This window comes from Nuphar pumila, chromosome 14 (assembly GCF_984573655.1).
Source record: "Nuphar pumila chromosome 14, dmNupPumi1.hap1.1, whole genome shotgun sequence".
Taxonomy (NCBI): domain Eukaryota; kingdom Viridiplantae; phylum Streptophyta; class Magnoliopsida; order Nymphaeales; family Nymphaeaceae; genus Nuphar; species Nuphar pumila.
In genome coordinates this window covers 53,041,372-53,058,980 of record NC_143262.1, presented here as the reverse complement: position 1 = coordinate 53,058,980, position 17,609 = coordinate 53,041,372, and positions in this window count along the sequence as shown.

Genomic DNA, 17,609 nt, shown 5'->3' with positions numbered 1-17,609 from the left:
TCTTATTTGGTAGTCCTAATTCTCTACACCAAGGATGGAGAATCAGGGAGATGCCACACTCTCCAAAATAACCATTTCTTTTCTTGATCACGTGTATCGCCTACCCTCTCTAAGGTAAACAATTGGTTTGAACGAGTTACTTAGTGTTGTTTAATTAGACTCATCAGTCAACTCAAGTGCCTTAGCACCAAGGGCTCTCTAGCTTGAGCTTACACTTCAGACGCTCTAAAAAGCAACTTAAGATAAATCTTAACCCATTCAAAACTAAGCTCTAGGGATTCTATCCCTGCTTTGGGATATCCTTGATCCCTGACTCGCGGTAATATACTCCTCTCGAGAGTACCCTTGAGTCATTCTTCTATTGAGGTTTAAGTGTGTATGAGTAGATATAACTAGCATTTATGATATGGTGCACACAAACACTGCAGTAGTTCCATGGAACCCAGGCTCACTTAAAAGCCATGTGCACATAGGGTCTCTCACAATCCACATCATATCCAACATGCTACACACAAACCATTCAACACAATGCATGGTGTCCATGCCTTTGACATAAACCATAAATGCATTACTCGTGCAACATTTTGTCATGATATATCACATCAAGCAAACATGACATTCAACATAATCATCATGCATGAACATTAATTATGTTTTCATACATGAATTTCATAAATATTTTAGACTGTGCACTGATTCACAAATTGAAAATGCATATATAAGCACGATAGACATTGAATCACATAGGTTCACGATCAATTACTTAAAAACAATAAATAGTGAAAATCACCCTCCTACCATAGGCTCTGCTATGGTTCACACAGAGCTCAGACTGATAAGCAAAAATTTTGAGAAACACCTACATGTGTCCCCTAACATCTCCAAGTGACATATTTAAAAAACCTGTTATATTTTTATCGTAGAATTTTTTAGATTGAAACTATTTTTTCTGTCAACACACACATGCACAAAATTTCATTCCCTAAATAAACAGTAACTCAACAACCCTCTTGAAGGTTTATATTTTTCTCAATTTTTCTGGTAATAGCCTTATCTGCTATCTTTTAGTAGAGTCTACTATTGCATCTAAACTCCATACAATTATTTTTAAACATATTTTGGACCAGACCCCTGTCAGGGAAATGCACATGTCCTAATTTTCTGCAAGAAATAAATTTTTATCAACTTGGATGAAGTTCGGGTACTTACTGGAAAGAGTTATAAGTTTTCCCTTATTTATAAGATGTCTAACATCACATATCTAAGAACTAAAAGAAAAATCCATAAAACAGATTTACTGGATTTTTTGAGGTAACATCTACCAGATCCAGTTATGTATACAGGAAAGATTTCCTAGTTTGTATTATAGAAGCTATAACCCTCAAACGATGGACTTTCTGGCCAAGCCCTATTTACTGGGACTTCCCACTCATGTAAAAGAATTTTGTCAAAAACTAATTTATTTGAGCATTATAATTTTCCTACCAACATCATTCAGATAGAAAAATACAAACAACATATAGTAAATTTCTGAATTAAACTATTTACATGAAAATACATATGTACATACATCTAATCACGGATTTCTAAGCATGGTAGACACATAATCAATGAATCATGATGTTGTATCATATTATAGAAATCAATACATGCTTTCAAACATAATCAAAATCATGTTTTTGCCAAGATCTAAATCACATCTTTTAAAGAAATACCTTTTTTATAAAATATCATGAGATTTAATAAAACCAATCATTTTCAGATCTATCAAATCCTTATTCACAATAACTTCAACATCATATTTCACCCAAACATGCATACAAATTAGTGAAGATGCATTTTAACGATCGGTTTGCATCTAAACTACAAGACTACATGTTTTTTTCAAAATTGATTTTGGTAAAATCTCAAATCAAATCTTGTTTTAAAAAAAACAATATTTTTGAAACATATCAGCATAAGGTATGTCAAGTACAAGCATTTAAAACATCTCAAATGCAAGATCTATGTCTGATCTACCATGGATCTTGATTTTGCATTCTTTACATACCCGAAATTTATTTTCGGGCCTATACGATAGAGGTACCTACATCAATAATGAATTCTAACCGTTTGAAAGCTTGACTCCTTGTAGCAGCTTCAATGGTGACCTTCCTCCACAACTTGAAGAAGAGAGAGAGAGAGAGAGAGAGAGAGAGAGAGAGAGAGAGAGAGAGAGAGAGAGAGAGAGAGAGAAGGGTGGGACCCCCCAGCTTCAATGGTGACCTTCCTCCACAACTTGAAGAAGAAGAGAGAGAGAGAAGAAATACAATAGAGAGAGAGAGAGAGAAGGGTGGGAACACCCCCCACCCCCTTGCTTGCCTCTTTTATGGATTGTGGGGCTTAGCTAAGGCAAGTTCTTGGGCTTGCCTTAGCTGCCTAAATGAAAAGGGGAAAGAGGGCAGGTTGATTCCCCCCCTCCACTTGCCTTTTTAATTTTCCAAAAAATTCACACAGGTCCTGTTTCAAACTTGCCTTTTTATTTTTATCTTTATTTCCTCCTTATTTCTTTTTTTCTTAACTTCTCCAGCAAATAGGGACGTCCCATGAGGGTCTCCCTTCTTGCCTTAGTTATCAAAGAAATCAAAATTGGCTCAAGGCTTCTTTATCAAAGCGTTGAGTCAATATTTTTTGGTAAGTTTTGACTTTGCTTATCTCTCTTATCCACTTGATAAATTTCAAGTGCATTTGATTTTTGGAAACCAATATCCATCCATGAGTAGTGGGCCTAGGAATGGCAGTGGACTGGGGGAAAGCGGGGCCCCGCCCCGTTTGGACCGGGGATGGAGGGCAGGAAACGGGGATGGAGGCGGGGATGAAGGTTAAAATTCATCCCCGTGCGGGGATGGAGGCGGGGATGGACTGGCACGTCCCCCCGCCCCGCCCCATCCCGGCCCTGTCCCATCCCCGCCCCCAACCCTATATATTTTTCGCTTAATGTTTACTAACCCTAACTCCCTAACCCTGGAGCCGCCGAGCCGGGCGTCGCCTCTTCCCCTTCCCCATCTCATCTGCATTATCATTGGAGCCAGGCCGTCGCCGACCATCGTTTGCCGTCACCGACCACCCCATCTCATCTGCATTATCGTTGGAGCCGAGCCGTCGCCGACCACCGTTGGCCGACACCATCTCTCCCTCCTTTCATCTCTGCCATTGCCGTGAGCCTCCTCTGTGGTGCCATCTCCTCCCTCTTTTTTTTTTCCTTTCCTGCTTTGATGATTTAAACGCTCTGCGCGTTCGCCCTCATTGCCCTATTGCAACTGTTTCATTGAGCCCTTTTGAGAAGAAGTCAGACGAGGGTAGGTTTTTATAAGGTTTTAAAATCGATAATCTACAATATTCAATCTGAAATTTTCAGCAAAAAATGCGATCCAAGTATCGTTTTTTATCAAATCGACTATGTTGAACATGTCTGATATGGTATTAGGTGTGCGAAAACTCCCTGAAAGCCTCTGCTTGCTCACGGGTAGGCTCCCTGAAAGTAATGTGTGACTATTGCTCACAAGGGGGGGGGGGGGGGGGGGGGACGGGGATTAGAATGTTGAGACGGGGCGGGGTGGAGGTCCAAAGTCTCCCCCGTCACGGGGGTGGACCGGAGATGAAGGTTACATTTTAGAGGCGGGGTGGGGGTGGAAACCTTGTCCCCCGCCCCACTGCCATCCCTAAGTGGGCCCACCTAGGGGAACGCCCCACCTTCTTGGATTGACTTGCTACACTATTTACATTAACATATTTATTTAATTACGATAAAAATTCAATATTTCTAAATTAGATCTTGGATTTCATACCAAATCCAAATCCAATAAATATTCAAACCTAATTCAAATCCAAACTCACATACTAAATTCAAATTTAAGTAAAATTAATTCCAAACCCAAATTCAATTTAAATTCCAATTTACATGATTTTAATCCTGGGTTAAATTCATTTTAACTTTGGATAAAGCTTTGATTCTCTTGAAATTATATTTCTAATAAATGTACCACATAAATTCTAACTCACATGCATATTTAAATCAATAAAAATTTATATTCAACACATAAATTATCTTTATTTATTTAAATATTTGCTAAAAAATTATAGGTTTTACAAGCCTACCAGGCTTTTGAAGTGTCTTTTACATGTTTTCCTTAAAATTTGACCCTACAAATGTGTTCTACATGTCTTATTTTATGGAAACCTACCGCAATAGATTCTTATAAGATTTAAAAATCATCCGTTTAAGATTTACATAAATATTCAAGGGTTAAAAAAACATGTTTTTATCGAGAAAACATGATCCAAGTGCTGTTTCCTAGCAAATCTATCATGCCGAATACATCTGTAGGGTTAGATTTGCAAAAAACAACCCAAAACCACCGTTCACTCATGGTAGGCTGGTGGTAAGCTATAAAAGTGGCCTGCAACTGCACTTTTCCTATATATAGCAAATGATTTTACTAGCTTTTTTATGCAAAAAATAAATGCCAATTGGCTTCATCATCAAGCTTTTTTCCAATTTTGTCATTCTTGAACCAAATTGGACCACCTTGATAATGGTGTGGGACTTGGGGTAAATAGGATCAGGGATTCAAATCAATCAGAGTTTTGACCTAGGTCCAAATCTAGTCAGACCAATACTATTAGACATGGTATATGTTTGAGGTGTCAATGGGTCGGGTTTGGTTTGGACCTAGGTGGAACCAGACTTGGACCAGATTTTTGGGTTTGGTATTGGGTTTGGACCTGTGTCTAATCGGGTCCACTATAAGAAAAACCATACATGGACCCGATAAGAACTACATGAACCAAACCCGTACCATACCAAATAAAATCATATTTTTTATTTTTTTTATATTGAAAATTTGTGGGTCTTAATTGGAAGTCGGGTCGGATCCAAGTCTAGTATAAAATTTTGCAAACTATACTCGGGTCCATGTATTAATCAGACCTTCAAGTTCGGACCTGGGTCCTACTAAGGTCTTCTTATTTATCACCATACCCGGACCCTGTAGGGTTTGGTTTGGATTGGGTCCGGGTAAACCAGACCCGTTGACACCCCTATATATGTCAGAATCGTAGTCAGGTTTGAAACATATGGGTGGACTTGGTATGATTCAAGTAAGGATCAAAGACGGGTACCAATTTGGCCTAACCAACCATTTTTACCTTTTGCCACACGAGAGTTAATAGATTTGACTCATTTTACATTTGATCTTAATTTCATGTAGGGGTATAACTGGGTCAGGTATACCCAACCCGACATGATGTCTTGAACCGATATTGGTGGACCCATGGGTTTAGGTAACATCCAAAATATAGACCCATAGTGAAAATGGGTCAGGTCTTGGGTATTGTAAATGAAGACCCGAACCCAAACAGACTTGACCCAATTATGTACCCTAACCCAAATGGTTTCTCCATATGATAAAACCGAACCAAACCAAACTCGCTTTGTAACCGAACTGATTATACACTCGAACCCAAACCAACCCATATCCAACACCTATATACCTGAACCGACCCATACCCAAACCCGCTTCATACTCGATCAAATTTGAAAGCTTCTAAAAATATGGGTTTTAGAAATTTTGTTGAAGGAAAATGCTAGATTAGTTGATATTGACTATTGTGATTCTCCATAACTTTAGCCAAACGTTTAAAAAAATATAATCTAAGTTGGGTTTATACAAAATGTGGAATGGCGACTTCATCTTAAGAACAATAGAGGGAAGTTTGTTGATCAAGTACACCCTTGTGGCAAAAACATAATCCTAGTATTTGTATGGGTGACCGGCCTGAGCAAGTAAGGTAAGCTTAATTTCGATAATATGTCAATGTTTGCATTCCACACATCCATTTTGAGGCATTTAACTCTGTGCTCAATACCACATGATTTCAAATTTATAGAGATTGTCTTATATTCACCACCCCAGTCACTTTGAAGTGACTTTATGCATCTCCCAAACTTATTCTACCATTTTTTTTTTAATTTTAGAATACAGAAAGCACTTTAGATTCTGTCTAATAACAAACAACCATGTAAATCTAGGATATACATTGGCAACATTTACATGGTAAGAATGTCCATGAATAGTTTGGACCAGTGTTGGTCCCCAAATGTTCGATTAAAATAAATCAAGAGGTCCAAAAATCTTTTGTTGTGATGGCTCAAAGGGCATATAGCATGGCTTTTGCCATGTTGACAAGCCTCACACACTTTATTTTGATGAAAAATAAAGTGACAAATCATGTTTATTCAAGATATGTTGCATCACATGACTAGCGGGGTGTCCCATCCACCTATGCCATGTCTCAACCGATGTCTTTTCTCCCATGCAAGCAACTACACCCTGATTTGAGTGGTTTACTTTATTGATGTCCACACGATAGAGCACCTTTTCACGTGCTCCTTCTAGAAAGATTTTTTCATGTTTTGCAATATTCCTTCACACAACATATAATTCAAAGCAAACATCATTATCCTTGGTGAACTTTATGCACATACAATAAATTATGAGTAATAGAAAGAACATGCAAGATGTCATTCATAAGAAATCTATAACATAAAGAAGTGAAAACAGAATTACCAACATTTGTTATCTTCATACATGTCCCATTGCTGATGTGAACTTGATCACTTCCTTGATAATCTGATTGAAGTTACAGGTTATTGAAGTCAGTAGTCACATGATGGGTAACTTCGAAATTGGGGTACTATCTGCTGTCATCTATAGAGGGCATGGCAATAGCATGATATATGCTTCATGCAAGTTGGGCTCTTTTTAAAACCTAAAAGCCTTGCATTGAAGAACCCCATGACCTTGCTTTCAACAGGCTTGACAAGTGGTTTAAGCACTAAGAGGCAATGTGACCATGATTGCTGCAAGAGTGACATACAATAAAATTTTCAGATCTTTGTTCGCTATTTCTATTCCCTTTATTTTAAAATCAGGTATTGTTCCTACCTCTTTGGTAGTTCGATCCATTTTGATTCCCATAAGACACTTGAAAGCTGTAAGATTGTTGCTGGTTTGATTGTCTAATGGTCAAATTGGCCATAAAGGTTTCAAATTATGTAGCTTCATGAGTAAGCAACATACCTAATAGAACCTTAAAAGGATTATATGATCTTTACATGTGTTCAACACAGTCCTTAAAGCTCCATACTCATTAATGGGTACTGGAGAAAATTTGCATAACTAAATAATCAGTCATCCACTGGCTTGGATGCTGTGGCTAGTTGATGAGCGATGCACTTTGCTTCACGGAAGTACATAGTGATGGAATCAGTCCCCTTTTTGGGATTTCGATTGTGGCACGGGTGACCTTGAATGTGCAACATACATTCTTTTTAGTGCATTCCAAACACTATATGACAGTGTTGAGGCTCACAATCTGACTGTGCACGGTCTCTGTTAGCTCAAGAGGAGCTGGTCCATCCTCTGCCATTTAAAGAAAGTTGGATTTCTAGTCACCTCTTGTCCAACTACAATAGGTAAAAACTCATTGGAACAGGGTAAAGAGCCATCAATATAGCCCATCAAGTTGTAACTCTTGAGCAATGGGATCAACTATGATTCCCATAAAAGAAATTTGTCTATAGGCAACTTAACCGACAAGAAAATTGAAGCTTTGTGGGCGCAGGGAGAATAGTGAAGGAAGGACCCGAACTTGAGTTGATTATCTGATTTATATCGTTGTGGTTGTTGTTATGTGCCATTATAGTGGTCATCAGTGTGCAAATCACGAGCACACAAGACAATAGACAATCCGTTGAAGACAATAATATGAATCACACAAAGATCAATCACGAGATGATGCACTTTGATACCATACCAACATATCGGATAAACACAAGAAAACAAGAACAACACAAGCAAAGCACAACCCAACGTAGTTTGACTCTTGTGAGAGTCCACATCCACGATTCCAAGATTCTCTCTCTATCTCTCTACTATTCTTGTGAGGATAGAGGTTCCTTTAATAAAAGGTAAATTACAATTGAGATTATCATACTTTGGTAAGTCACCCTTGATTATAAGAACAGATTTGAAATAATCAGAATAGCTGCTATAGTTTCTTTTTCTGGATTTATCTTGTTGTCATTAGATTCATTAGATATGGACTTTCCTATCCATTTGGTGATTAATGCTTCAGGATTTCCATCTTTAGAATCTAGATCTTTATCTTTAAGCTTGACTGCTTTTGAATACTGATCCATATTCATAATGGTCTTAACACTAAGATACCCAAAAAATAAAGAATTTATTGCCTTCTACATATAGTTTTGTTACTACTCGAATTTTAGAAGATGGTGCAAACCCAAGCTCTAGGATCTAGACGTCACCTTCAGAGCCCTATAAGGGTCGACTAGTATTGTGTGGGCCCCAAGTTGATGATGTGGTAGCTGACGTGACTTCCCTAATTGAGAAAATGTTAATTGCTCAGAGTCCGAGGAAGATGAGGAGCTGAACACATGTCATCACTAGGAGGCAAGTCAATTATTAGAGGGGCCCATATGAAGATGGCGTGAATCCAGGAGATCCCTATGGGATGTCTCCTCCTTATAGAATTTAATTAAGTATTGTTAATTACTTTTAATTAAGAGTGCTTAATTGTTAATTAGTGTGGAGTCCCTATTAGAGAAGGAGTCCTGTCAGAGGAAGGAGCCTAGAGTCCTTCAGTCTTTACTTTCCAGTATGATTTTTAATGCTTTAGGATAGGTGATTGAGTCACGACTCTATCCTAGGCCTCCCATCTATAAATAGAGGTCTCACTTTTCCCTTTAGGCATTATTGATTAATGAAATTCAGTTCTTAGAACTCTCCCTTTCTATCCCCCTCTCTCTAACATTTCTCTCTCTTCTCTTTCTCGTTTCTCTCTCCTCTCTCTAACATAGCCATGTTTGTCTATTTCAAAATGAATCTAACACAAAAAAGTAAGCTACGAGTACAAAAATATGGCTTTGTCACTACGATAGTGTTAAAAAATAGAAAACAGAAATAAAGCAGAATTTGGATCTGAGGTGGATCCAGATCCAAAAACACCAAAATGGGTACTAACCTCGCTACACTAGAAATTTGGCAATATCGATCTTCAGATCACGCGAATGATCCCACTGCGATCACCATTTTTGTAATGCTCAAAACTTTAACTCGAAAATATGACTTTCTTTTTTATATAAGGCCTTATCTATGGCTGGCCGTCCAACCCCCTTCAGGAGCCCAAGCTCCCTCAATGTCCAGGACTATGCATTTTTGCTATCCTGACGAGTCAAGTGACATCTCTTCATTACTGATTATGTGTTTGAGTTTTAGAACATGAGAAACTTCATCCCAACCTGATGCATATCTCCAAGGTACCTTTAAACGCTTCCCTAGATTTTGATTATATTTCATTGATTTTCTATACTCCAAAACCAAAATCGCATCCTATCGGGTACCCAAAATACCTGAATTCTCTAATCCGATAACCTCTGACCATCAACAATATTTCTTTGTCTTTAGAATATATATCATACCTTTACACACATTCCTAGGTGACCCTAGAACCTCTAGACCAATCCTTTTAGTTTTGTATCAAAACCGCATCCAAAATGCTTACCAGGTCCAAACCGTACCTACCTGATTTAGCCGTCTAACCCTATTTTCACTGTTTTACTCTAACCATAATCATGAGAAACCTCAAACCTCTTTTCCACTGTGTTCAGCATGGTTCTTCACCCTTGATATGTTTACCACAGGTCCCACGATGCAAGAATCTCAAGTTCGATTCTCTTGAGTCCGTCACGGTCAAATTAAAATATCCGTCCGTTGAAGATCTAAACCTACTTTCTGAGCCTTCCTCTGAACAACCAACTTCAAAAATCCTGGATGGTCTAACATATTGGCATCACAATGAACTTGACCACCTCCACCTTCTAATATTGATAAGACAAAAGAAATCTGGAAGCATGCAGAGCAGGCTCGGGCAATTGCCGAACAGATGCAAGCTGAACTTTTTTTATGACAAGTGAGCATAGAGCAAGGCAACCTCTTGAAGCGTATAAAGCCGTTGATTGCAGACCTCTTAGGTTGCATCAAGGCCCTTCCACTCAACATACCAGAGCAACCTGACCCTTAGAGAGTCGCCTCATAACTTCGCATCGGGCATAGGTAAGAAACTTTAATTCAAAGTCCCTTTTTTTGTTTGTGAGAATGTTCATAAGTGGGTTTTAAAACTCAAGCACTTTTTTACATGTCATAATATTCCCCTTAAGGCATGTGTTGCCGAAGCGATCACCCACCTTAAAGGTGGTTCTCTTCGATGGTATAAATGGTTGGACATCGTACACATAAAACTCTCTTGGAAGGACTTTGTTGAGTGCATTATGCAGATGTTTGGGCACACAATGCTGGTTAATCACCATATGAAGCTCAAAAATCTCAAATAACACGATAACTTGGATGAGTACCAAGCAAAATTTGAGAATCTATGCATGCTTTTGCCCCAAGTTGTTGATGAAACCTTGCTCGAGTCTTATATTGGTGGGTTATGTGAGGACCTCTATATAGAGGTCCTAGTTACAACCATAAGAAGACCAGAGGAGGCTTATAAGGTAGCCAAGCTCCACAAAGAAAAACAACGTCAGCTCCAAGCGATACATAAGCTTAATCAACCAACTGATCCCAACGATCGCTCTTCAGATGGAGTCAGCCAAGGGGCCAAGTCAACCCCTAAAATGCATCGAATCATGAATGTACAACATGAGTAACTTCTTAAGAAAGGCTTGTGCTTCAACTGCAATGAGAAGTGGTTTAAGGGCCACACATGCAAGTACTACCACCTCCTCCAAGTGGTAGAATTAGACTTTGAAGAAGATGACCTACCGAACGAAGAGGGGCCTTGCCATGGGGTCTCCTACCTTATTCTCTCGAGTGTCTCTATGTCAAATACCATGCAGATACATGGCTTGCTAGGCACCCTGGAGGTAGTCATGCTTATTGATATTGGAAGCACCCATAACAACATCCGCAAGGGTGTAGTTTAAGAAATTAAGTGTGAAATTAAATAGTGCCTCAGTTTTGATGTGATGGTTGAAAATGGATTACATCTTCAGTGTGTGCATGTTTGATGCATGTCTACTGCTCCAAGGATCAAAGTTTATGCTGGACATATATGTTCTACTCATCTATGGTGTAGACATCCTAGGTATGAAGTGGCTATAGACATTGGGCAATGTAGTCTAAAACTTATCTGCTATGAAGATGTTCTGTAGAGCCAAAAAGGAAGTCGTACTCACTGCCATCAAACCTCCAATGATAGAGAAGGTGCAGTTAAGATGGGCATTAAAGTTGTCTCGGGGCACCCAATGTAACTATTTGTTTACTGCCCAAGCTGTGGGGCCGAATTTTGCCTTGAATGCCATCAACGTTTCTATTGAGTGGGCTGAGTGTTTCGATCACCAGAGCCTCAAATACTCGATGGGGGGATGCACATGCAATATTCTTTGACTCGGTTAATACAGTAATTCAGAGGGTCGTGGTCTCCACTTTGGGGACAAAGTGGTGCCGAGCATGAAGGTCTATTAAAACCCAATTTTCAGAAGATAGTGTAGACCCAAGCTCTTCGATCTAGACACCACCTCCAAAGCCTTATAAGGGTCGACCAACACTGTATGTGTCCTAGGTTGATGATATGGCAGTTGACATAGCTTTCCTAATTGAGAAAATGTTAATTGTTTAGAGTCCCAACTAAGAAGATAAGGAGCTGAATACATGATATCACCAAGAGGTAGACCAATTTGCAACCCACATGAGGAGGGCGTGAATCCATGAGGGCTCTATATGACATCCCCTCTGTCTAGAAGTTCATTAAATTTTATTAATTTCTTTTAATTAAGAGTTCTTAATTGTGAATTAGTGTAGAGTCCCTATTAGAGAAGAAGTCATGTCAGTGGGAGGAGTCTAGAGTCCTTCAAAATTCTTAATTCCTTAGGATAGGTGATTGAGTATGAACTCTATCCCAAGTCTCCCATCTATAAATAGAGGTATGGGGTTTCCCTTTAAGCATTATTGATTAATGAAATTCAATTATCAAAACTCTCTCTAGTCGACCCCCCATCTCTCTCAAATGTCTTTCTCTCTCCTCTTTTTCTTGTTACTCTCTCTACTCTCTCACAACCCCTCTGGTCCTTCCTGGTTATCAACGTACCAGACTCCCAAAGGCTGGTTGTCCAACCTCCTTTAGGAGCTCGAGCCCCCCCCAGTGTCCCAAACTGTGCATTTTTTCTATCCCAACCAGCTAAGTAGAATCTCTATGTTGTAGATCATGTATCCGAGTTCAAGAACATAGAGAACTTTGTTCTAGTCTACTACAGACCTCCAAAGTTTCTCTACAGTCCTTTCCTAACTTACAAATAACTTTCGTTGATTTTCTATACCCCGAAAACCAAAATCGTATCCTATCGGGTACTCGAAATACCCAAATTCTCTAATATGATAACCCCTGTCCATCAACAGTCTTTTCCTGTGTTTAGAACATATATCATACATTTACACATGTTCTTAGGTGACCTTAGAGCCCCTAAACCAGGTTCGTTTAGTTCTAGACCAAAACCTTACACGAAATGCTTAATGAGTCCAAACCACACTTACCTGATTTATCCGTCTAACCCTATTTTCACTGTTTTACGCTAACTTCAACCACGGGAAACCTCATACATCTTCCTCACCATGTCTAGCATGGTTTTGCACCCCCGACACGTGTACTGCAAGTCCCACAATCTAAGAATATAAGGTTTGATCCTCTTGAGTCCGTTAGGCTCAAATTAAAATACTCGTTCGTCGAAGATCTGAACCCACCTTCCAGCCTTCTTCCGAACCATCAACTTAAAAAAATCCAGAGGGTCTAACAAGTTCTCCATTTCTCACCTCTTACCTAGTTACCTTTTTACATTGTGATTGTTATGGGGTTGACATGAAAACATTCTTCCTATATTCAAATTTTGACATTATTGATATTAGTTGATAAAGTTTTGATTTGTTAGCATACGATTTTAATAATTAATTAATTTAATCAATTTATATGTTTTATTGTTGGTGAGTAATTAAGTTTAGAATACCAATCATATGAAGACCCAAATTGAAACCAAAATTGATAATACTCAAAACCGGATAAGATTGGGTCAGGTTTTAGTCATGCTTTTAGACCCAATTCATAATTGGGTTGGATAAGACCTGACCCGATTACACCGCTAATTTCAAGTAGTTTGCTAGTCTTTTTCAGAAGGATCACACAACTTAGATCATAACGAGATCCCATACTTCATTGTAAGATTTTGAATAGGATCCAACTCTTCAAACATTAGACATGATGTCGAGTAAAGTATGGCCCGACCGATTTCCAACCATTTGAGTCCATAATTGGAACATTGTTAGGACACATGCAAAGACCCACAACCGCAAGACCAAACGTGTAACGCTCTGGATTTTCAAAACAAAGCTAAGTTAAAATTTTCATGAATTTTTTTTCTTCTTTGCAGCGGAACTTTAGAAAAACTTTTAGCAGCGGAATCAGACGATAATGAGTCGTCAGTTTTAGAAACCTCCGAGCACATTGCAGGTATGTGGCCAAGCAACTCATTGACCACCAAAGTGTTCCATTTTATCGAAAACCACATGTTTATTACAATACTACTGCTCAGAAAAGCAGTGTAGGTTCAATAAAAAGGAAGCAGTACAACTCTATCTAGAGAAACCCTGGAACTCGATGCCGCCTTGCTCCGCATATCGCCACGCAGGTTCAACACCTGAAATCCCCATTAAACGGGATCAGAACCACTGATGGTTTGGTAAGTAAGCAAATACCTATCTATCCAACTCAAGTAAATGCATAGACCACTCAGGGTTGCAGTTCGTAATACGACGCTCAAGCCTCCATGACTTAGCGTATATCGCAAGAGCCTCCTCAGGGCTATGAGTTGAACATCTACGCAAGTCTTCATGACTTCGCATAAGCCTCTTCAGGGTTGTGAGTTGGAATAACCGCTTAAGTCTTTACGACTTAGCTTTGACCTCCTCAGGGTCACGAATGGATGTCTAGCTCAAGCCTTTATGCTTTGCACATCTGTATCCTACGAATCTAAGGACAACTCTTCGAGCTTCGCTTAGTCGTACGGATATCAATGGGGTTCTTTCCCAATCGGTCCAGTAGTATACCGACCATGACACCTCCACAAAGGTTATGCAGGACTGACTCAACAACGTCCATACACGCATACATTCAGAGTATCACTGTACCTAAGCTATTGCTTTGTTTCGATAATTGTACCTCCCCCTGGGCTTAGGGGACTCATATCTGGGTGAGAACGCGACGATCTGGGAGTTGATTATTCTATGTATTTTAGATACCCCAGAGGCCTGTTGACCCCATCCTCCTAGTAGGACAGTACAACATACCAGAAGAGATCCTTACTAGGTATCTGAATGCATTCTGCTACTGCAGTAGTTGGGTTCAATCCTTAGATATTTAAGGACAACCACGACCTCCATACCTCTGAGTGACGGAGGCCATCAATGAACTCTATCAGGTTCGGGTGAAATATATGTCACTCAAGGCTGCGCCATCACCGTCTTCCTCGGTGAGAAATTCTGAAAGGGGCCTGCCGGTCTTACAATTACTTGACGAACATTGCATGCCTATAGGGCAGCCTTTGAGTAGTATGTACCCGACCCCAATCAACCACACAGTTTTCACCGTGGAACAAAGGTTTTATTCATATGCATGCTTAACTCTGCTCTTGGCACTTCAGCCTTGACGAGCACTTCACCTCTTTCGGTGGAAACAATACACTCCGGCTCAACGGCCCTTACGAGTCTGGTTGTTTGATAATTCTCAATGAGCATGCACATGACTCGATCTCTACGGATCGGCTACTCGGCGTATTTTTACGCAACGAGTTCAGGACCTCGTCAAGGCGCTACCACTACTTTGGCGCAGTGGCTCTTATAAGTATGGTGCCCTTGCAGGTGTCAGGGAGATGAGTCATTCTGACATCGTTCCAACAAAGGGCATCATTGTGCCACTTAACTGGTTCTGGCAGCTCTTTTGCCAACCATTCTGTCAACACCTTCTCTGCTCTACCGGTAGTAGTGTGACGAACATTTCTACATCATAGAAGGCATTCCATAAACTGGGTAGCACTCCTGCTACGTTCTTTCTGAGCTATTCTTAGCTCTTTCAGAAATTTCAGCAGCACTTTCTCTCTTTTACTGAGAAAGCGTGTGTTTCTTTTATCCATTTCAGCGACATCTCCCCTCTTTGGCGGGAAATCGCTACGCTTAATTCGGGAAATGGATGCGCACCGTTGTGCGTACTTTGCATCCATCAAGGTTGCAGGAACCTTGGGCCATAGCCAGGTCATTCGTAGTTGACTTAGTCTTTACGTAAAGAGCATTTTGCCAAACACTTTGAGACAAACGTACCCACATCACGTTTCATACCCCTCCACCAGTACTTTTTCTGCAAATCTCTGAACATCTTAGTGCCTCCAACGTGGATAGTGTACTTGCTACTATGAGCCTCCTGGAGTACTTCCTGCCTTAGCTCAGGGTTATTTGGAACCCAAATTCTTTCTTCCATGCATATTCCTCCATCTTCTTTTAAATGAAAGAAAGTATCATCTTTTTTAGCTCGAGCCTTTATCTCCGAGTACTGGGGGTCCTTGAACTGTTCGGCTACAATTCGATCGAGGAGCTCAATGTGGATTGTCAAACATGACATTTGGATTCTGCCAGAATCAGCCAAAAATGGCTTCCAGTTGACGAAATTCTCCATCAACTTCCATTGTCCGGTTAGGCTGGCCAGAGTGCCAACAGTCTTGCGACTAAGGGCATCTGCTACAACATTCGCCTTTTTAGGGTGATAGGAAAGCGTGAATTCATAGTCTTTGAGGAATTTCAGCCATCGTCGTTGTCGTATATTGAGTTCTTTTTGAGAAAAGAGGTATTTTAGGCTTTTATGGTCCGACATGACCTCAAATTTCTCTCCATAAAGGTAGTGTCGCCAGATTTTAAGTGCGAAAACTACTGCGGCAAGCTCAAGATCGTGGGTTGGATAGTTTTTCTCATGAATTCTTAACTGACGGGATGCATAGGCGATTACTTTGCCATGCTGCATCAACACGCAACCCAGACCTGTTCCCGAGGCATCGATATAAGTGACGAAGCCTCCCTGACCAGAAGGTAAGGTAAGGACAGGGGCAGTGGTAAGCTTCTGTTTGAGAACCTCGAAGCACTCCTTACACTGGTCAGTCCATTCGAACTTGACTCCCTTTTTCAACAATTTTGTCATCGGTACGGCGATTCGGGAGAAGTCTTGTATGAACTTCCGATAATACCCGACAAGTCCAAGGAAACTGCGGACCTCAGTGATATTTTCTGGCTGCTTCCAGTCTATCACAGCTTTGACCTTCGCAGGATCTACTGTGATTCCATCTTTTGAGATCACATGATCAAGGAACATCACTTTGTCTAGCCAGAATTCACATTTTGAAAACTTGGCATATAGCTGATTATCTTGAAGGGTTTTCAAGACGATTCTCAAGTGCTCCTTGTGCTGTTCCTCATTCTCTGAATATACGAGAATGTCATCGATGAAGACGATGACAAAGCTATCCAAATATGGTCTAAATATCCGGTTCATTAGATCCATAAAGACAACAAGTGCATTAGTGAGTCCGACGGGCATTACTACGAACTCATAATGACCATATCTCGTTCTAAAGGCAGTCTTAGGTATATCATCTTCCTTAACTCTAAGCTGATGGTACCCAGACCTGAGGTCGATCTTGGAGAACACTCTCGTTGTTCTGAGCTGATCGAATAAGTTCTCAATCCAAGGCAACATATACTTATTTTTAACGGTTGCCTGGTTAAGCATCCGATAATCGATGCATAACCGAAGGGATCCATCATTCTTCTTTACAAACAGCACCGGGGCTCCCCACGGTGATACACTCGGACGGATGAACCCTTGTTCCATCAGTTCTTCCAGCTGACACTTCAACTCACTGAGTTCAGCTGGCGCCATTCGATATGGGGCTTTGGATATCGGCGCAGTTCCAGGTAAGGATTGAATTCCAAATTCAACCTCACGAAGTGGTGAAAGTCCTGACAATTCCTCAGGAAACACTTCGGGAAATTCCCGAACCACTTCCAAACTCTCAAGGGATTAGATATTTGAGCCTTCAGCTGAAAGGCTAAGTAGGAAGGCTACACAACCCTTCCTAAGGTATTTCTGAACCTTAAGAGCTGATATAAGCCGCTTTTGTGGAACTGGCTTGGATATCCGGTATTTTATCTTAGGCATCCCCGGTCGTGATAGAATCACCCTGCCCTCTCGGCATAAGATCTTGGCATGGTTCTGGGCTAACCAATTCATTCCCAGAATGACATCGTATTGTACCATATCGATTAGGATGGCATCGGTAGGCAAGTGTTGCCCAACTATCTCTATATCCAAATTCTTGATGCAATGGATACATTTGGTGCGTGAACCCAACGGGTTGTATATTTCGATCATTTTATCCACCGGTTGTACCGAAGCGT